Source organism: Anguilla anguilla, chromosome 1 (genome assembly GCF_013347855.1).
Source record: "Anguilla anguilla isolate fAngAng1 chromosome 1, fAngAng1.pri, whole genome shotgun sequence".
Classification (NCBI taxonomy): domain Eukaryota; kingdom Metazoa; phylum Chordata; class Actinopteri; order Anguilliformes; family Anguillidae; genus Anguilla; species Anguilla anguilla.
The window spans coordinates 5,326,976-5,345,288 of NC_049201.1; the positions used below are offsets into that span (position 1 = coordinate 5,326,976).

The 18,313-nt window shown below is 42.7% G+C and overlaps 1 long non-coding RNA gene across 1 annotated transcript; it reads left to right on the plus strand.

The window, feature by feature from the left end:
* Positions 1-10,613: 10,613 nt before the first annotated feature.
* Positions 10,614-11,641, plus strand: LOC118223929. Its single transcript, XR_004764522.1, has 3 exons — positions 10,614-10,697; positions 11,169-11,310; positions 11,556-11,641. It is a non-coding gene; the product is annotated as an uncharacterized LOC118223929 (long non-coding RNA).
* The last annotated feature ends 6,672 nt before the right edge of the window (positions 11,642-18,313 follow it).

An 18,313-nucleotide genomic window follows, 5' to 3' on the forward strand; every position in this document is an offset into this window, starting at 1 on the left:
CCAGGTCTCCCATGCAGGACCCGTTCAATATATAAAACAATGCATGTATATTTGTACGAAAATGGTATGACTTATTCAAGTAATGACTTATTTAAGCAGTCTGTGGGCAGGATGGTTTCTTGAACCTGATGAAAGCGTGGCGGCAATATCGCTGCATTATCTGGTTACTTTGAGAAATAATAAGACCGTGGAGCCGCTCCTGCAGATGGTGATTTATCCCCCTGTTCCTGTGAGCTAAAGTGCTGAGCCAGTGCTCCTAGTCGCCGGAAATGCAATTTTGGTGACAGGCGTCACCTCCCAAAATGGAGCTGCCTGGTTATGCGTCGGGACAAACGGCGGTAGTCCTGCTCTGTGAGCTCACGTCCCACAGCCAAAAATAACGGCCTGCTGACACACGTATATACACAACGAGGCCCAGCTCCGTTCCTCTGTGCGAGCAGCGGAGCGGCTAAGTTCAACAAATATTGCCTCTCAGGAGCCGCTGCCTGTTAATTTAATGCGTCCAAGCCTACCGCCACACACTGGCTTCACAACCTAAATATACAGCAAGTCCCAGAATACTCTCATCCTTAGAAGGAACAAACAAAAAAAAAAAAAACCCCCACAAATATAGGAAGACACATTAGACAGAATGCGAAGACACATTACATTCTCAACCCCCCCCCCCCCACCATCCCGTACAGTCCCGTAAAACCGCCCCCTACCCCCCCCCCACACCCCCCCCATCCCCCCACCATCGTTTTCCTCACTACACTGTGTTATAACTTTAAAAAATCTTTCGATCTGATACGCTTCAGAGGTCTTGCCACCCGTTTGTTGTCGAAATCACCCAGCGCCCCTAACACAGCTCTTCTTTCCCCCGAACCGAGGGACCGGGGCCATGTTTTTTGTCGAGACTGCCTGGAGGTGGAACAACACCGCTCCGGCCTCGAGGGACCCTCGAGTGCAGCACTTACACGGCTCGTCGAGCCAAAATGGCGGGCCTGTCAAAGTGTGGCCCGTATCTAAAATCTGCTCGGTTCGGGGTCGTTGGGGGCGCGGAGTGAACGACTCTCCGGGCAGCCGTGGTTGTTAGGACGCGCAGGTTTAAAAATTTAAAGGGGAAGCGCGGACGGACGAACAGCTAGGCTACGGAACTTTAGGAACACACTTAGGACTCGGCACGTGAAGCGAAAACCACTCGGTGGTGGACGTTTTATTTCATTAACAGTCCAACGCGTGAACCATGTTATATACATGCTGCACCTCACTCTCTCCATAGAAACTACATTTTCACCTGTCTTATGTGCTAGTCTCTTTACCAATCACAGTGCGGTGTTTACCATTCTAAAATTGAAACATATCCTAACATGGGGTTAGTTCACCATAGTGGTCTGTGCAACCTGTAATGTGGTCAATAACGTGAGGATCATTTTGGAGGTAGATGCAAAATGCAGAACTGCAAAATGGGCATGTGCTGCATAACTGATCTCACTTCTTAGCTACACAGTAAAATTTCCAGTGGTAATGCAACACTAATAGAGGACATATGAGTCCAACTGAATTGATTCAACAATTTACTGTGTAGCTAAAGAAAACACACCGACAACTGCCATTGGGTATTTTCCTTTTGGAGAAAGGAAACATTTTTTGGTCACGTTGACAAGGGAGTTTTATGAACATTATTTAGCTACACAACAGGCTAATACAGATTTTTTAGGCAGCAAGCTAACCAAACTGCCTCATAATCTTGTTTGCCGGAGATGATAGCTAATAAAAAACTTGCCAGGTTGCAAGGTAATTCACTTCAAACTGGGCAATGTTGTCACAGCCCGCTGTTGCCCATGCTGATCTTCATTGGCTGTGATATTTTCAGTCTCCAGGGGTTGCATCAGAAAACACGAGGTGCTGAAATGGGATTCTTAAGAAGCAGAGGACAGCGAGAATCAGCCGTCCCTTCATTTTGCAGAAACCTGCTACCCCTGCTTGTATCCTATTGGTCATGCTTCAGGGAATCACGGTTTTTCTGGGTCAGGGTCCATCTAAATGAACTCGACGTGAAGGCGACAAAAGGATTCGCTTTGTAAATTTCCACAGTCATCATTTGTGCATGCCATTGCAGTGAAAGGAATGTTTTTATTCATTTTATTTATTTATTTATTTATTTATTTTATTTTTTTACAGGTGAATGTCCCCTCAATTCCGATTCTGACCGGCATTTCATGAGTGTGAATGTTTCTGAAAGGATTATTTTTTCTATAAAGGATGAAAAAACAAATAAACAAACAAAAAAAAGCAACAACTCTAAAACCTCTTTTGGCAGGGTGCTAAAAAGCTTCAGCTTCGGTTGGAACGCCCTGTCATTGCAGATGTCAAAAGTGGCTCTCGACGCGGACGGCAGGAGGAACAGTTGCTTAGTAAGGGAAATCGGCCACCAGCGCCGACAGCTCCGTGCACCCACAGCCGAAGAGGTGAAAGGACAAAGGTTAAAGGTTAAGCACAGTGTCACCGCCGCCCTAACCGCAACTGACATCCTGTTTCCCAGGGCCCACTTCCCTGCATCGGGTTAAGGCACTCCGTGTCGAGAGAGAATGTACAATAATTGGAAAAATCATGACAAATGAAATAACAGACCGTGAGTATAGTGGGAAAATGAACTGAATTGACAGTGCGGGATAAAGAAGAGGGATGACGGGGGGAAGGGGGGGGAGAGAGGTGAGGGAAGTGAAAACAGCAGAAAGTTTAAAAACATCGAACTGAGCTCCAGCGCCGAGCAAAAAGAAATGAGGAAAAATGAAATGTCCCCAAAAGGTAAAAGGTAGGCATGACGTAGAAGTGAGGGATGAATAAGAGAGGGAAAGCTGAGAGAGAGAGAGAGAGAGAGATGAAAAAGAATGAAATAGAAACAAAGGGTAGGGAGAGGGAGAGAGATGGGAGAGATAATGAGAGGGAGCAAGAGACACAAAGAGAGAATGGGAGAAAGGGAGCAGAGAGAGAGAGAGAGAGAGTGAGAAAGAGAGGAGGGAGAGAGTTACAGTCAGTTCATTTTTCAACTGCTCCGCAGTGCTGGGCCTATTTCTGAGAAGACATAGTAAAGAGGAGCCAATTCCGAGTCCAGTAGTGCTGGCCTAACGAGGTCTGCCTTTCCAGTTCCTCTTCCGCGATGCATCCTGCTCCTTTCATTATTGGAACCATGGGTTGCCTCCAGCACCCAGAGTACGGGTGGGGGGGGTGTGGGGGGGATGGGGGCGGGGGGTGGGTATGGGGGCATTGTAGCAGCTGCTGTATTCGAAGACCCAAACATCAAGCAGAAGGACTACAGCCTTACTGTTATATGGACACTATTAATTATGCAAATGTGTTGTTAACTGCATAACATGGCGTTGCATTTTGATTAATATGCACTAATATTGATTTGACAAGTGCCAAGACTGGCCTGAGAGGCTGTGATAGAAAAATGTATTAACCCTTAAAGGAGTCAGATCACAAATATGTGATTAGAATGTAACTGAACATTCCGATACTGATGTCACAATCACTACTGGTAATTGAAAGTACTGGAAGTTCTAGAATATTTTGAATAAAAAATATATCTTTTTTTAAAACCCAGGAAAAACTACTCTTCAAAGAAAGGTTAAATGCGTATCACAGGACCTGCTAGAGTATTGCCATTCATAACCCTCCCTTTTACAGAACACGGTGACTTATACCTGCACTCAAGTGACAAAGACCAAATGAAATTGATAGAAGCAGCAATACTTGACAGGCAGCCAGTGTGCATTAGATGGCCTTCATTTCAGTGCTATCATGCATTTTCTTAGTGGTATTACTGTTTGCATGTATTCAGGATACCTCTCACTTTTGTATAAATCTAGAATCATCTAAAAAAAGATTTCAATGTGGATTGATGTGTTGACAAAACTTTGTCTTCTCCAATCATTCATAGACCATGATGTGTGCCTACTCATGTAATCCAAAATCTTAGTAGGTAGTAGTGAATTTATTAAAGTGTAGTTTGCTGGCTCAACATAATCCCCTGTGTTGAAAATTGCTGTCATAATACCCTGATCATCAGAGATCTCTCTGGAGATTGCACAGCGATGCTCACAACACTATAAATAATCTCCCTTAGTTCTTCCAGAATGCGTGGATTGGATATATGCCATTGAGAAGCCACCAAGGCTTAATGATTTGTCTTCACCATTCCTTATTTCAAAATTCATCCAATAATATCTGTGCTATCATCACCTGACCATGTGGCCTTTTTTATTGTCAATTCTATTAAAATTTTGTTTAAAAATAAATCTACGTAAATTGAGTCATAAATCGACACTAGCAGCAGGGGATATTTAAAATAAATATATATATTTTAAATCCATAAACCCAAATCCTGATGCATTTTTGGGAAATTATTTAGATTTTCCAACAATACTGAAATGGCTGTTTTATCTAGTCGGCTTCAGTTTGCACTACTCACAATAAGTATAGAGGAATGGAATGCTGACAGTGAAAGACGTACCGTATTGTCTATAAGCAATCTATAAACATATAAACCTGTCTAAAGCAGTCTATAAACATAAACCTATCTATAAGCAGTCTATAAACATGTAAACATGTCTATAAGCTGTCTATAAACATATAAACCTGTCTATAAGCGGTCTATAAACCTATAAACCTTGTCTATACGCAGTCACAAACATTTGGGTGAATAGGCATTTCTGGCATCCTAGCAAGATACCAGCACATGTTTCAGCTAGTTCTTAAATCAGTAAGATGCAATGATTTATAGTCCTTCAGTATACATTTCTCTTCCCTGCCCCCCCCCCCCCTTCCCCCCTCACAAAAAAGATTTTAAAAAAGCTTTTTACTTTTCTGATTTTTACCATAATTTTAAAGGAACCGAAAGTGCTTCTTTACAGCACCTCACATGACTGGCGGAAGTTGTGACCCAAGTTCAGACCCAAGTTCAGCTGTGCCAGCATTTGGGCCGAAGTGGCAAAGCTCCACATCACAATGCTCCACTCCAGAACACTCAGTGGAAAATGCATCTGCAGCCAGAACCTCACGATTCAGCCTGGTTGCTGTTCTGTCCACAGAAATCCCCCTGGCTTAAAAGAAATGAAAGCCTTCCTGCTTGAGCATTGTGATTTAACGAAGCGGTATATAGTAGTACACATAGTACACATGTAGTTTCATTGCATTATACTGTACACTGCATTTACTGTATATTCAGGTGTCTGGATTTCACAATACAGGCACCTTTCTAGGCAAAAGTGCTTAGTTCTCTCATTGGCTGCCTTTCAATAACACGGTTGTCTTGACAACACCAACACACAGAATGAGACATGACTCCTTGGCACAGTTATGCACTGTATAAATTATCTAATTTGTATTATATACACCCTACTCTACATGTGCACAAACTAAAAAGGATTGAGCAAAAATGCAAAAAAAAGTGACTCCACAAGAGCAGGGTTGCATAAACATCAGTCTGTTCCCACAGTAAATACCTCAACTCAACCTAAATCTCCTCCTCACTCTGATTGGAAGAACACATTTTGCAATTAGTTCTCAGTTAATGAGAATCTTGTTATCCAAATTTTCATCTTCCCTTGAGTAGAGATAGGAGATAAAAAACAAACATACTGCATGTCTCTCTGTAGTCTGAATCACAAGCTATGAGTGTCAATGAACTTATTATATGGCACAACAAACAAACAAAAAAAGACTAACAAACTCCAGTAAACAGCACATAGTGCAGTCTGTAAGTATTTGGACAGTGACATCATTTTTGTTCTGTTGGCCCTTTTTAATCCAGCACACTGGATTTGAAACGAAACAACTATGAGGTTGAAGTGGTGTGACTCAGCTTTAATTTAAGGGTATTTACACCAATTTCCAGTGGTCCATGTAGGAAATATAGCCCTTTTTTACACAAAGTACCCCCATTTTAGGGGACCAATTGGACAATTGGCTGCTCACTTGTTTCACGGCCAGCTGTGCATTGTTGCATCATTAGTTTAGAGAGTAAGAGAAGAGAGAGAGAGAGAGAGAGAGAGAGCATGCAATGAATGAGTCATAAGTTAATACTTCACATTCAATCTCTCATGATCCTTGGTGCATGCAGTATGATATGTTTTAGGTCTTAGTGCATGCGATATGATCTAGAACACAGGTTTACAATTTTGAAAAGAAAAAAAAAAACTTACTCTTCAAATGGGTTACAGTGGTTCAAAAGCAGAAGACAAATAAAACAGAATTACATCAATTTTCACCATATACTGGAATTATTAAGGAAAGTGGCTGCATCCGGGAAATTACTATGATGTATTCTTAAAATCATATTAACTGTTAAAAAGCTTTTTTCATGCATTAAGAATTATGTAATCTGTCTGCATTGACTATTCAAATTCATAACAGCTTCTCCTCCTTGAAACACATATGATTAGGCCCGAGAGTCCAGCAGTTTTCAATATTTGGTTAAGAAATTCTTCTGAGAATAACAATGTAAAATTAACTTACATAAGTTCACATCTGCCTTGGGGATAGTGGAATCAGTACAGCATGGAGACAGCTCTGCTAACCCACCCGTGCTAACCCAGCTCTGCTAACCCACCCCAGGTGAGCGGCCATCTCAGGTCCACACGACATAAATCGCTCCGTTAACTCTCAGAAGTCAAGCAGCTGCACAGTCGGTCCCCAGGGCCGGATTTTAGGCAGCTCTGCCGCCCCCCCCCCCCCCCCCCCCGCCCTAAAGCAGTCAACGGGTGGCTGGGCTTCACAGTGTGAAGTCTTCCACAGTAAAGGAGCGGCCCTGGGTCCTTATTGCCCTGCCTGGATGTCTGACTCCGAACGCCGCCCCGGGAGGCCTCTTTTACACGGCCTGACGGGCGTCTGTTCCGCAGTAAGTTCAAACTTTTATGGAGGAGGGTATACAGCCGCCCCTCAACGGAACACAAAGGTCCTTCACGTCTAGTAAAGGGAGGGATGATCAATAATGCACTGAAAGACATAAAATCAACAGGCCTCACGTTTGTCCCACAATTAAAAGCAAGTTTTGTGCATGGACAGGAGCTAAGAGCTTCGTTAAGGGGAAAACCCATAATGCACACCCCAAAACAATTGAAATGTGTGAACGCGTTACTTGGAATATGTTGAGAGCCTTTGAATATAGGTTTAGCCTCAGATCCAGCAAGGAGCTTTCAACAAAATACAAAAAAAATGTACACATCTTCTAAGGCTTACCGGAAAGTGTGCAGAATGTGAACTAGTAAGGTAATGTGAGGGGATAAATGCAAGAGTGTTTTGCAACCAGGACCAAGAGCCGTGGAAAAAGATCAAATGAAATTCCAGGCAGATGTAGAAGGTGTGTGCGCCAAACGTGGGCTCGATCAGTGAATGCTGTCAGAAGTTACTGATGTGTGGAAAGCACATTTAGTGGCAGCAATTATCTAGACTTTCACCTTCGGTGGAAAACTTGAATCCTGATGCCCAAGACAATGCATGCCCTGAATATGTACCTGATGGAAGAATGATCTGTACAAAAATACACAAACATGTACACGCACACATGCACACATGCAGGCACACACACACACCTGCACACACACACACACACAAACACACACACACATACACACATGCACACACACACACACACACTCCTGCACACAATTATGCAAATTTAATGTAAAACTCCCGCGTGCATGCAGCCAGTGTGGCATCAGAAGTTCAGACGCTGATTGTACGAAGTCTGTGATTTACTCATTCCCTCTGTCAGAGGTCACAGGTCGGGTGGCCTTCAAGGATTCCTCCGTCCCTGGAATATTTTGGCCAGCAGCACTATTCATGCAAAGCAATCTTTTGAAGCATGTGCATGAATAATTCATCAGAATCAATTATGAAATATTATTTTGCTCCCATTCTGCTTGTTTTTAACAGTAATAAATATTTGTCAGATCAAGACAGTCATATTTCCAAAAATATGCTTACTTTCAGGCGTCTGCATTAAAAATTGAAAACACGGTAACACAAGCTGGGCCAGAACTGGGACAGAACTGGGACATTCATAATGTTTTTTTGGGGGTATTTATTGCATATTCATAGAACAAATGATCTCTATTCATTCTGTAGCTTATGTTTTTGTTTTATCACCCTGGAAATCTATCACTAACAAAGCAGATCTATTACACATACAGATTATCATAAATAATGTGAAAGTACTGCAATGTTTACAATGTCACAGAAAGGCTGTGGAAAATAAGACGACAGCAACAATTTTTTAACGACATCGATTTTATACGAATCCCTGAGCAACACCTTTCCTGGTACCTTGTAAATATGTCCAGGAAACACTTTCATTTTTCCCCCCACAGGAAACTATTGTGTTTGTGACCACACATACCACCAGCACCCAGCAGTCCGCCACCATACCATCATGCACCCTGCTCCTGCTGATGGCTGAAGCTGAGTGAACGTGATCTTGGTTAGTTCTTCGATGGGAGACCCCCAGGGAAAGAAAAGATGCTGCGGGAAGTGGTGTTGGTGGGCCAGCAGGGGGCAATCCTCCCTCTGGACAAATAAACCACAATGACCCAGTGCAGCGATGGGGACACTGTAATGTAGGAGATGGCATCTTTCTGATGCAATGTTAAACCGAGATCATGTCTCACTGTGGTCAATAAGGACCCAAAGACACTAATCACAAAGAGTAGGGGGTTCCCTGGTATGCTGGCTGATTTCCCAAACTGGCTCTCTCAACCTTCCACCTAATTATCCCCAGATTTAATTGGTTAAAAATGGTTCTCTCCCTCTCCACCTTAACTAATGTGCGGTGAGCGTTCTGGTGCAAAATGACTGCCGTGCATCACCCGGTTGGGTGCTTCACATGGCAGTGGGTGAGGTGAGATCTCATTACTGTAAAAGCACTTTGAGCAGTGGAACAGTGCTATATAGCAATGGAACAGTTATATATAGATTAAATAATTCATACACACATCTTCAAGGCATTACACAATGTATCGTATTGTTTTTCAAAAATGTTTTTAGCCGGCTTCGTTGATGAAAAAAGACTTCATACTTACAAAATAAAAAAATAAAAAATTTCCATCCAATGTGGGGCTGAACATGTCCTATTCCCATGCTAATTTGGAATGGCCAACTATCTAGCCGTGTTCATGCATGAACCCCTTTGCCAATTTTGGAGAGAATAGATATCTGTGGTTCCCCTCCGAAACAAGTTGTGTCCCCAGTCTGCTTCTTTAAACACCACAGAAACACTAAACTCAAATAGAGCGGAGCTGGAGGAAGACTTTTCATATGCATGCTTTGACACACAGTCCACAGGCACCTGATCGACCAGCAGGGGTCACCAGTGAGCGATGAAACGCAGACCCCTGACCGATCTAACCCTCACGTACCCTGGGCAATGCAGTTGGCAATTGCGCTTTACCCTATGGAGCTACCAGTCGCAACGGGCGCTAACACTGTTCAGGTTCAATCTGAGACCGTGGGGCTCATCCATGCACCACAGTGTGGTGCCTTAGCCGAATGAGCCACCCAGTAGCCTATGAAAGACAGATATTGAGTGTTTGTTTTGTTGAATGCTGGAACCACGTCATTGTCGAGAGCTTTTTTTTTTCCTGCAGGGATGGTGTTCTCTTTTTGAATAGGTTGGAATAGACTCATCATTATCTCCCACCATATTATAGGAAAGTGAGAAAATTGCATTTGAAGAGTCAATGGATTTTTCTTTCATCTTTTGGGCCGATTTTCCCCTTCAAAAGTAAGACCAAAAAAGTTGAGTAAAGAAAAAATATATAATTTTAGTCCCGAGCATCAGTTATCATTTATAATCCAATTTAGATTCTTTGGACTGAATGTATTTGGTTTGTTTGCTATCATATTTCAATCTGGATCAATGGTTTTTAGGAGAATGAAAGAACACACCATAAAATCAACCAGAAACTAACCAGTAGCCGCAAGGTCTTTGAAGCCTAATTTCCAGGTATTAAAACTTATGGAAGGATGAAACATGAAAACACAATTTCTGTTAAGTTAAAGGCAGAGAAGATGGGAACATTATTAAATTAGATAATATTTCAATCCATTTCATAGCCTGGAGAAACGCATTAAAGGAACATGGGTTCTTATATTGTTTGAACTAATATACTTCTAAAACAATAAATAATAAATAAATATATAAATGACTGCCAACTGAAACGTATTTGAGAATGGTAAATGGTAAATGGACTGCATTCATATAGCGCTTTTATCCAAAGCGCTTTACAATTTATGCCTCTCATTCACCCATTCACACACCAACAGTGAAAGGCTGCCATGCAATCAGCTCGTTGGGAGCAATTAGGGGTTAGGTGTCTTTCTCAGGGACACTTCGACAAGCCCAGGGCGGGGGATCGAACCGGCAACCCTCCGACTGCCAGACAACCGCTCTTACCTCCTGAGCTATGTCGCCCCCTAGAAGAAGAGCAGAGAAGAGTACGGGTATACTCCACCAACTGGTGAAGAGAGCACACGCACCTGGGTTGCGTTAACTGATCAGCCCAGGTGCTCAAAAGGTGTGTGGCGCTCCACGGGTCGGGTCTGAGACCGGGAGCTCACGCCGAGAGAGAGCGTCTGTTTTTGAGTTCGGTCTGTCCGAGCGCGCAAGACGAAGAAAGAAACTATAGTCAACTGAAAAATTTGGCCAGCCACGAGCGGTGAGCTGAAAAGCGTTCGCTCTGCTTAACTTTCTTTTGTCTCTGTTGTTTTAGCTCATTGTTTTTTTCCCAGAACCTGTAAGGGGGAAGGGTGAAGGTATTTAATTTATTTCATTTTGTGTTGGTATGGGTGCTCTCTCTACCTCTCACTCTCTCTCTCTTTCTCTCCCTCTCTCTCTCTCTCTCTCTCTCTCCCTCTCTCTCTCTCTCTCTCTCTCCCTCTCTCTCTCTCTCTCTCTCTCTCTCTCTCTCTCTCTCTCTCCATGCGGCAACCAACGGTGCACTCCCGGAACTGCCGCATCTCCCTCTCAGGGGTGTCACACCGGTGTGTGACACAGTGTTTTCATTTTTTGTGCAAACAAACAAAGGGGTACCTCTTTTTTTCGTCACAGTTTAAATGACTGACACTTTGTCGCCAATCCCTCAAGCGGAGGGTAGGTGCTGGAGATTTGCCTGTTTCCAATTATTCAGGAGACGTGACAGGAAGGTAAGCCGTCTGTACCCGTTTCCTGATAAACCCTCTCAGGCAGTGATATCAGCAAAGTCTGCTGATCCTGTGTGCTACCTCAATCCATCCAGGATTCGCCTCCCTGTCCCAAATTTTGATTAACAGGTGGGTTTTCTGATCCAGGATCAGGTCTTGCGCACACACTGGACAGGGCAAGGTATAATTGCTTCATTCGACTAGTCCGGCCTGGCCCGGTGCATTTTAGTTTGCATTGCATCGCATGACATCACTGCTCTTATCCAGAGTGGCTTGCATAGTTTTTTAAATATCATTTTTATTAATATATTTTATTTTTTAAAGGAGAGCAGACAGCATACCCTCATTTCATAGTTTTTTTTTCTGTTTTTCAGACAGGTATAAAACAGAGAAGCCAACAGGTTGAGAAGAGACAACAACGCAGAGGGGGGTTTGATGCCACAGTGGGGATGAATGCCCCCCTCCCAGCCCCCAGCCCCCAGCCCCTGCCCCCGCCCTCGCCCCCTGCTGCCCAGCACAGGGAACCCCACACAGGGCTTGATAAGAACCAGCCACCTCACAGTTAGTGAAACAAGCCCCGCCCATTTTTTATATTTTAAAAATAGCTGGAATACACGGACGCAGTTCAGGTTAAGTAGCCTACCTTGCTCAGTACCCTACAAACCTTGTTGCGGCACATAAAATATGGATGGAGAACGCTCAAATTCTGCCTTTTTAATCTTAAGCGCTTCTTCCGTGTGCTTCTCCCCTGGGGGAGGGTTAGCGGTGACTAGCGGAGAGGCTAATATCTCGCTGTCAGCACCTGGTAACCCAATGGCCGTGGGTGCTTGTTCATTATCGGTGAGGAGAGATGCGGCAGCAGCAGCCTGAAGAAGTCTTCCTGCCCTACGCCCACCCTGTCTCTGGTAAGATGAGCTGAACGGCGTCCTGCCACTGCGCACTCCCACGCACAGTTACCTGAGGACGGTTTCCGAGACTCGAGCCCGCAACCACCCATTAAATGTCAATTCTTCTTCGCTGCGTCGGCCCCAGCGAGACGTGGAGCTTCGCGCTTAAAAGCACGGATCGTGCCCGTTGAAACAGAACTCTTAATCAGGTGAAATTGCGCTTGTCGCTGAGGATGGATACATTAAGCCTATCAGCATGCAGGGAGAATAAATTGATGTATCACAGGATGTGACATTTCTGGAGGTTTGCGCATCTCTGGGGAGGTCCCCTGCTGGACTTCATGTATACATCATGTCACTCTAAATGAAATCAGAAAGGGTTCTGTGGACAGAAAAAAAAAACCTATTATTATTCAAGATGATATTGTCATTCTTCATCTTATTAAAAACACTCTATTGCATAAACATGGTAATTGATAACACAAAGGGCAAGTAAACATTAATTTAATCTTTACAAAAAAAGGTGAATTTATTTATTATGCTAGCATTATGCTAGCAAGATCATAGTATACAATAACAAGGTGAGTAGTTTTACTCTGATAATGTTAAGAGTAAGTAAAAGAGTAAAATTAATTATTAAGGGGATAGTCCTATATGCTTTATTAGGGTTTATTAACACAATTATTTCAGTTATCAGTGAATATTTTATTGTGTTATTCAAAAACATGATGCTAGTGTTTTTTTTCTGAATGACTTTGAGAATGAATTGTTTTAAACATAATCCGACGTCAGTTCCCTTTCCATCCTCACACAAGCTCACTTGTTTGCGAATCGATAGCCAAAAAGAAGTGTATTGATGACATTTGCTTGAAACTTTACATTCCAATAGGATTGGTTCTACTGATTAAAACCAGCGAGCAAAGCAATAATGATATCTTCATAATTATACAACTATAAATACGCGTTGTTTATTTCGTTCTTTAATCACAGGGTCAGTAAAATACCTCTGGTCTAATAATACCTAATGATTCACATTCTCTGTGGAAACACAGAGGGCCATAACACTTCGTACTCAATTCAGATAATTACATATAATAGCATCCTGTCTCTGCCAGACAAACAAAAGGTAAGTGCGCTTAAAAGTCTTTAAACACTACTGCGAATTAATGACTTTATGGCCCAAGCCTGTCCCCATATTTTGGTTGAAACCAGACGAGTTGCCCTTTGGTTAGATTTAGGTGACAGTGTGGTAACAATAAAGAGTGATTTTTAAAAATAATAATTACTTTAATTATCTGAAAAATGTTCCTCAGTACTCTGTAAAGGAAAGGATACATATGCAGTTTAAAGCATAATTAGCTGGACACCATTTTGATTCCCAGTCTCTCTAAAGCTAACGTCTGGACTCTGCATTCTCACCATTCAACTCCACTCAACGCTGTGGATACAGCAGGTGTAATTACTAAAATTGTGAAACTAATTATTTCTTGCTTTTCTGTTTGAAAGGTTTGCTGGAATGAATTCCCCACAAGCTTGCTCTCTTGGGCTGTGTAATGTCTTAACTTTCTTTTGTCTGCGCTCAGTCTGCGAGAGCTCTTGAAATTGGGTCACAATGAAGATTTATATTTGTCTTCCCTCAGCAAAACGCAAAGTTTTCTCCCCTCTTTTCTGAGGAAAAATAATAAAAAATAAGGAAAATAACACAAGCGATGGAAGGAAAGGAGCACATGTGATGTGCTCAAAAGTTGTCTGGCCAGCAACGTTCAGGAAGAAGTATAAACGCCTGAAAAAAAATAAAAATAAACCCTCCTGTGAGTCTCCCTGTATGGAAAATGTGTAGGCCTATATATTGCAGAGGCATACATTGAAACAAACAAGGCTTTCTTACTAACATCAGTTTTTAGCCATACCTCAATGTGCATTTTGATTGGTTTCAATGGAACATGCAGAGCGTGTTAGGAATAATGAAGAATGGCTTTGGTGTGGAACGGTAATGTCTTGTGAGACATGGTACTGCAGGTAATCTAGGTCCAGTGCTTTTCGTGAAGTGTAATGTGTCAGAGACTGAGGACGTTGGGAAGCAGGATTTCATGGCGCTCTAGGACGCCAGACCGCAGATGAATAACCAGGAAGAACAACCAGCCCAGAAAAATATCTGATTATAGCAATAATTATGACTAGAAATAAAAACACGGCCATTTAATTGAAGGCACTTTTTGACCAATCAGGCGATGATGCAATTGAACGAGTTCAGCTATATTTCCCCACGAAAGAAATTTAATAAAACAAAAAAAAAAAAGAAAAAAAAAGTTCTACTCAATGCTCTGTATGGGCATTTGATGAAGAGGAATAGCGGAATCTTTTACCCCCCCGCCCCACCCCCCCTCCCGCCCCACACACACACATTTTCCTGTGTCATGAGGTGTTCTTATCCGGACAGGAACACAAATGGGCTCAGAAATCTTCAGAGTGATAATTTTTTTTTCTCTCCATTCACCAGAATGGTGTCTGCCTTGCCTGTGTGGTCTTAGACAGGCCAGAAAAATGAGAAAAAGCCCCCCTGTGGAGGGGCTCGATCAGATCAGTGTGTCGATGGGAGAGTCACTCAGGCCTGCCCCATCCTTCTGAGACCTGGCAACAAAAAAAAATTATTTTAATTTTAATGTTCATCTTTATGATACAAGTGTCTTGGATGACAGAAACATGCTGCAGTGAAAAATAGTTACTTTTGCCGAACGTCCTTTGCCCTTTTCCTGCCTCTCACCCAGTGCACGCTGGGATAGGCTCCAGCACCCCCAGCGACCCTGACCAGGATAAGACGGTATGGATAATGGATGGATGGATGGATGGATGAATGTCCCTTACAATTTTGGTTTCAGCATATTAAGATATGGAGTGAAGTTCTTGAGATTAAGACCACCAGAGACCACCTACAAGAGACAATAATGTATAATGAGTCTTAGGCTGTGACATCTCAGCTGCTAATTATCATTCTTCTAATTCTGTGTCTGTGGGCCTTTTTTTTGGAGGGGTGGAGTAACGCCTACCGCCTTCTCGAGAGTCTAATTTCTCGGCAGATACAAGTGAAGATGGTGATAATGGCATTTTGACTGGGGCTGCCCCGTTGTACATTTTCGCAGCGGTATGTGACACGAATCACCCACCAAGCGACTGAAATCTCACCACGTACCCCTTAAAAACGGCGTGACAATGGGTGAAATTTAAATAATATGTCAGCTAGGAAAGTGAGTGATTAGCCAGGTATTTAAATTTTAATACAGCCAGCCAGGAAATTAAAATGCTAAAAGGAAGTCACTCAATGGGGTTTTGGGCCTTTTGTATGAAACTGGAGGGTCTTGCCCCCCCCCCCCCCCCCCCAGTTAATTTGCATCACATGTAAAATACTGGAATCTATCTGTAGTGCCCTTGGAAGATGTTTGCCAATTTGATCTGATATTTGCAATGTATTTTAATTCATTCATTAATTTTTGGATTTGGGTGGATGTTGTTCAGAGAGGCCAGTGTTTTTTTTCTGTGCCATTCGTGTGGGGCTAGCTGCAGTTTATCCTATGCAACTGTGTGATTTAGATAATTGGTTCACGTGATAGAAGCTGATAAAACGAGAACTACTTTAGAAAGTTCACGGAGAGTGAAGGTCTGGTTAAACCAAACGGCCAAAACCAGACTTCGTTTTTGAAGCTCATTTCCTGGTGTTGTAGTTCCTGGTTGCTCACTAGCGCCACTACGGATGGCTCCAGTATAGGTGTTTTCATATCCGGTTTCCATGTAAGTCTACGGTACAAATGCGATCAAAATAAAAAGTCAATAATTTTTTCTCACAAGAACAAATAGTCATAATAGGCGTATTTTATTCGTCTTATGACTGTCCATGGGTCGATTTCATGATTTATTGCGTCATTTGGGCACAGTGCCAATATTTGTTCTGGACCAATGAGGTACAGCTTGCGTCACTTCCGGATTACTGCAGAGGACTGAGCTACAGTAGGGGCTACAATCTGTGGTCACTGGGGTGGGAGGTGGCGTCTCTTGGCCTTGACATTGCGGCTCCGACCACGGTCCACCTGTGCGAAGTCAGAAAATGCAGGCATTCCATTTTGTAGTGGTTTCATTATAGCGTGTGCTATTTACAGCTGCACTAGACGACCATAAAATAATCCTCCTCTGAAGTTTTGCGGTAGCCGAGTCATTTTTACTATTTCCTTTAGCCCACTTAACCAAATAATTTGTTGGCAGAAAGCGTAATCAGCTAACGCTTATTTGCTATATGTGGTAGTCCAGTAGCCTATGCTAAAACAGTTCGCAACTTCGGCTACCAAGCCATTTGACTAGCTAGCTAACCCTAACCGGCAAATATTCCATCTGTCAAACGTGTTTGACGGCTTGTCAGTCGTGTACATTCCGTAAATGTCTACCTGGGCTATGCTGCACGAATGTGACAAAGCTAGAAGCTAGCAAGAAAATAATAATAATTAGAAATTCAATGTACATTATTTTTGTCTTTATGCAACAGGTGGAAAACTTGCTCTTCAAAGTGCGTTGTCATATTTACACGCCTGTAGATCAGTTATTAAAATAGGCTACTTGGTAGATTTGTTAATCACCGCTGACAGTGTTCATTTTTATTCGGTAAAAAGTGACTGGCTCATCCGTAGTGGCGCTAGTGAGCAACCAGGAACTACAACACCAGGAAATGAGCTTCAAAAACGAAGTCTGGTTTTGGCCGCTTGGTTCAGGTTAATGGGCTTTTCCGCACCGGACTGTCAATCACATTGTAAAAATCACAAGACCGCTTAACTCTATGGTTTTGGCTCCAAATCGAGAACATGGCCGCGCCCGCCATTGAGTTTCAAAACGTGTTTTAGAGACCCACGGAGAGGCAATGGGTGACGTCACAGTAGCTTTGTCCATATATTTTGCAGTCTCTGGGTTAAACTTTTAGTGAACTGTCTGGCGCCTATTGCTGTGCTGATTAAAAGATATGTTGTCCAATCACGCTGCGTGATGGGGGGTTCGACAAGAGGTCAAGTGGGAACTAGTTAGGGGTTGCAGATGAAGACTCGAACGAAAGAGAGAACCGAAGAGAGAAGCAGGTGGTGCACGGTGCAGGAGAGATCGTAAAACTGTTTAGTGAAATTGAGTTGAATGCACGTTTTGGAATTGATTATCGGTTTTCGGCATCGTCATTGAATTAAGTCGCGGTACGGGATGGGAAGGTGCGGACGTTTTGGTGTAAATTCCAGTTTCTCTTATTTTCTTCTCGACGAAGTGTTTTCTCTACTGTTTCGGGTTAGCTAACCTGCAGCTAGCCACACGAAGAGGACAGCACGCGGCTGGACGAGTGTGTTTGTGTCGGACCTGCATTCGGATCGCCAGTGACTTGTTTTCCTGTGTGAGTGAGTAAACCTCAATATTATTCTTGTGTGGATTCATATGAGCTCCAACATGCGCGCCAACGTATAAAGACAAACTATGCACGAACAGCCTAAAACCCCGGGTTATTTTCTTTAGTTTGTTATTTTGGTTTCGTGTTCATTTCTTTCATCTAATACTGTGACATTTAAAGGGGCCATGCAGTGTGTATGGGCTGCCTAAGTTTGAATGGCGTCAAGTTGATGGCACTTTGGTGTTTTTTTTTATTTTTATTTTTTAAATAAATGCCACTATTGTAGTTAAAGATGTATCCTGGACTGTGTATAATGTTATTGCATATTTTTCTCTTGAAATTGATTAAGCCATTATAATTTGATGTATTTTGGTATTGTGGTTTTACTCCTTATACATGGAGTCAAATGTTACGCACAAGTAGAGCACCATTTTAGGTTAATAAAATAACTGGTTCTTTGAGTGTGAGTGCTCAAAGTGGGGGCTCGTGAGTCAAAGTGTTTATGCATGGGAGTCATTGTTCACAAGCAGTATAGCTACATACTAACATCTTTAAAGCTACCTGAGGCCTCCCAGTCTCCCAGGTGAGATCCCTAGACATAGAGTAAACTGGTGCATCCCATCACAGCTCCTCCCATGCATTTTAGTGTATTAGTGGAAGTTTCATAGGTTTCAGTATTACCTATGTATATTATGTAAATGAGCATTGTGGCGGGAGGGCTACATATCATTAGAGACAAGTTGGAAGTCTTTTTTGAGAAAAAAAAACATTATCCTGTGGGATAGCCAGCCTGGTTTTGGCAAGGGAAGGTCATGCCTGAACAATTCTTTGAAGAAGAATT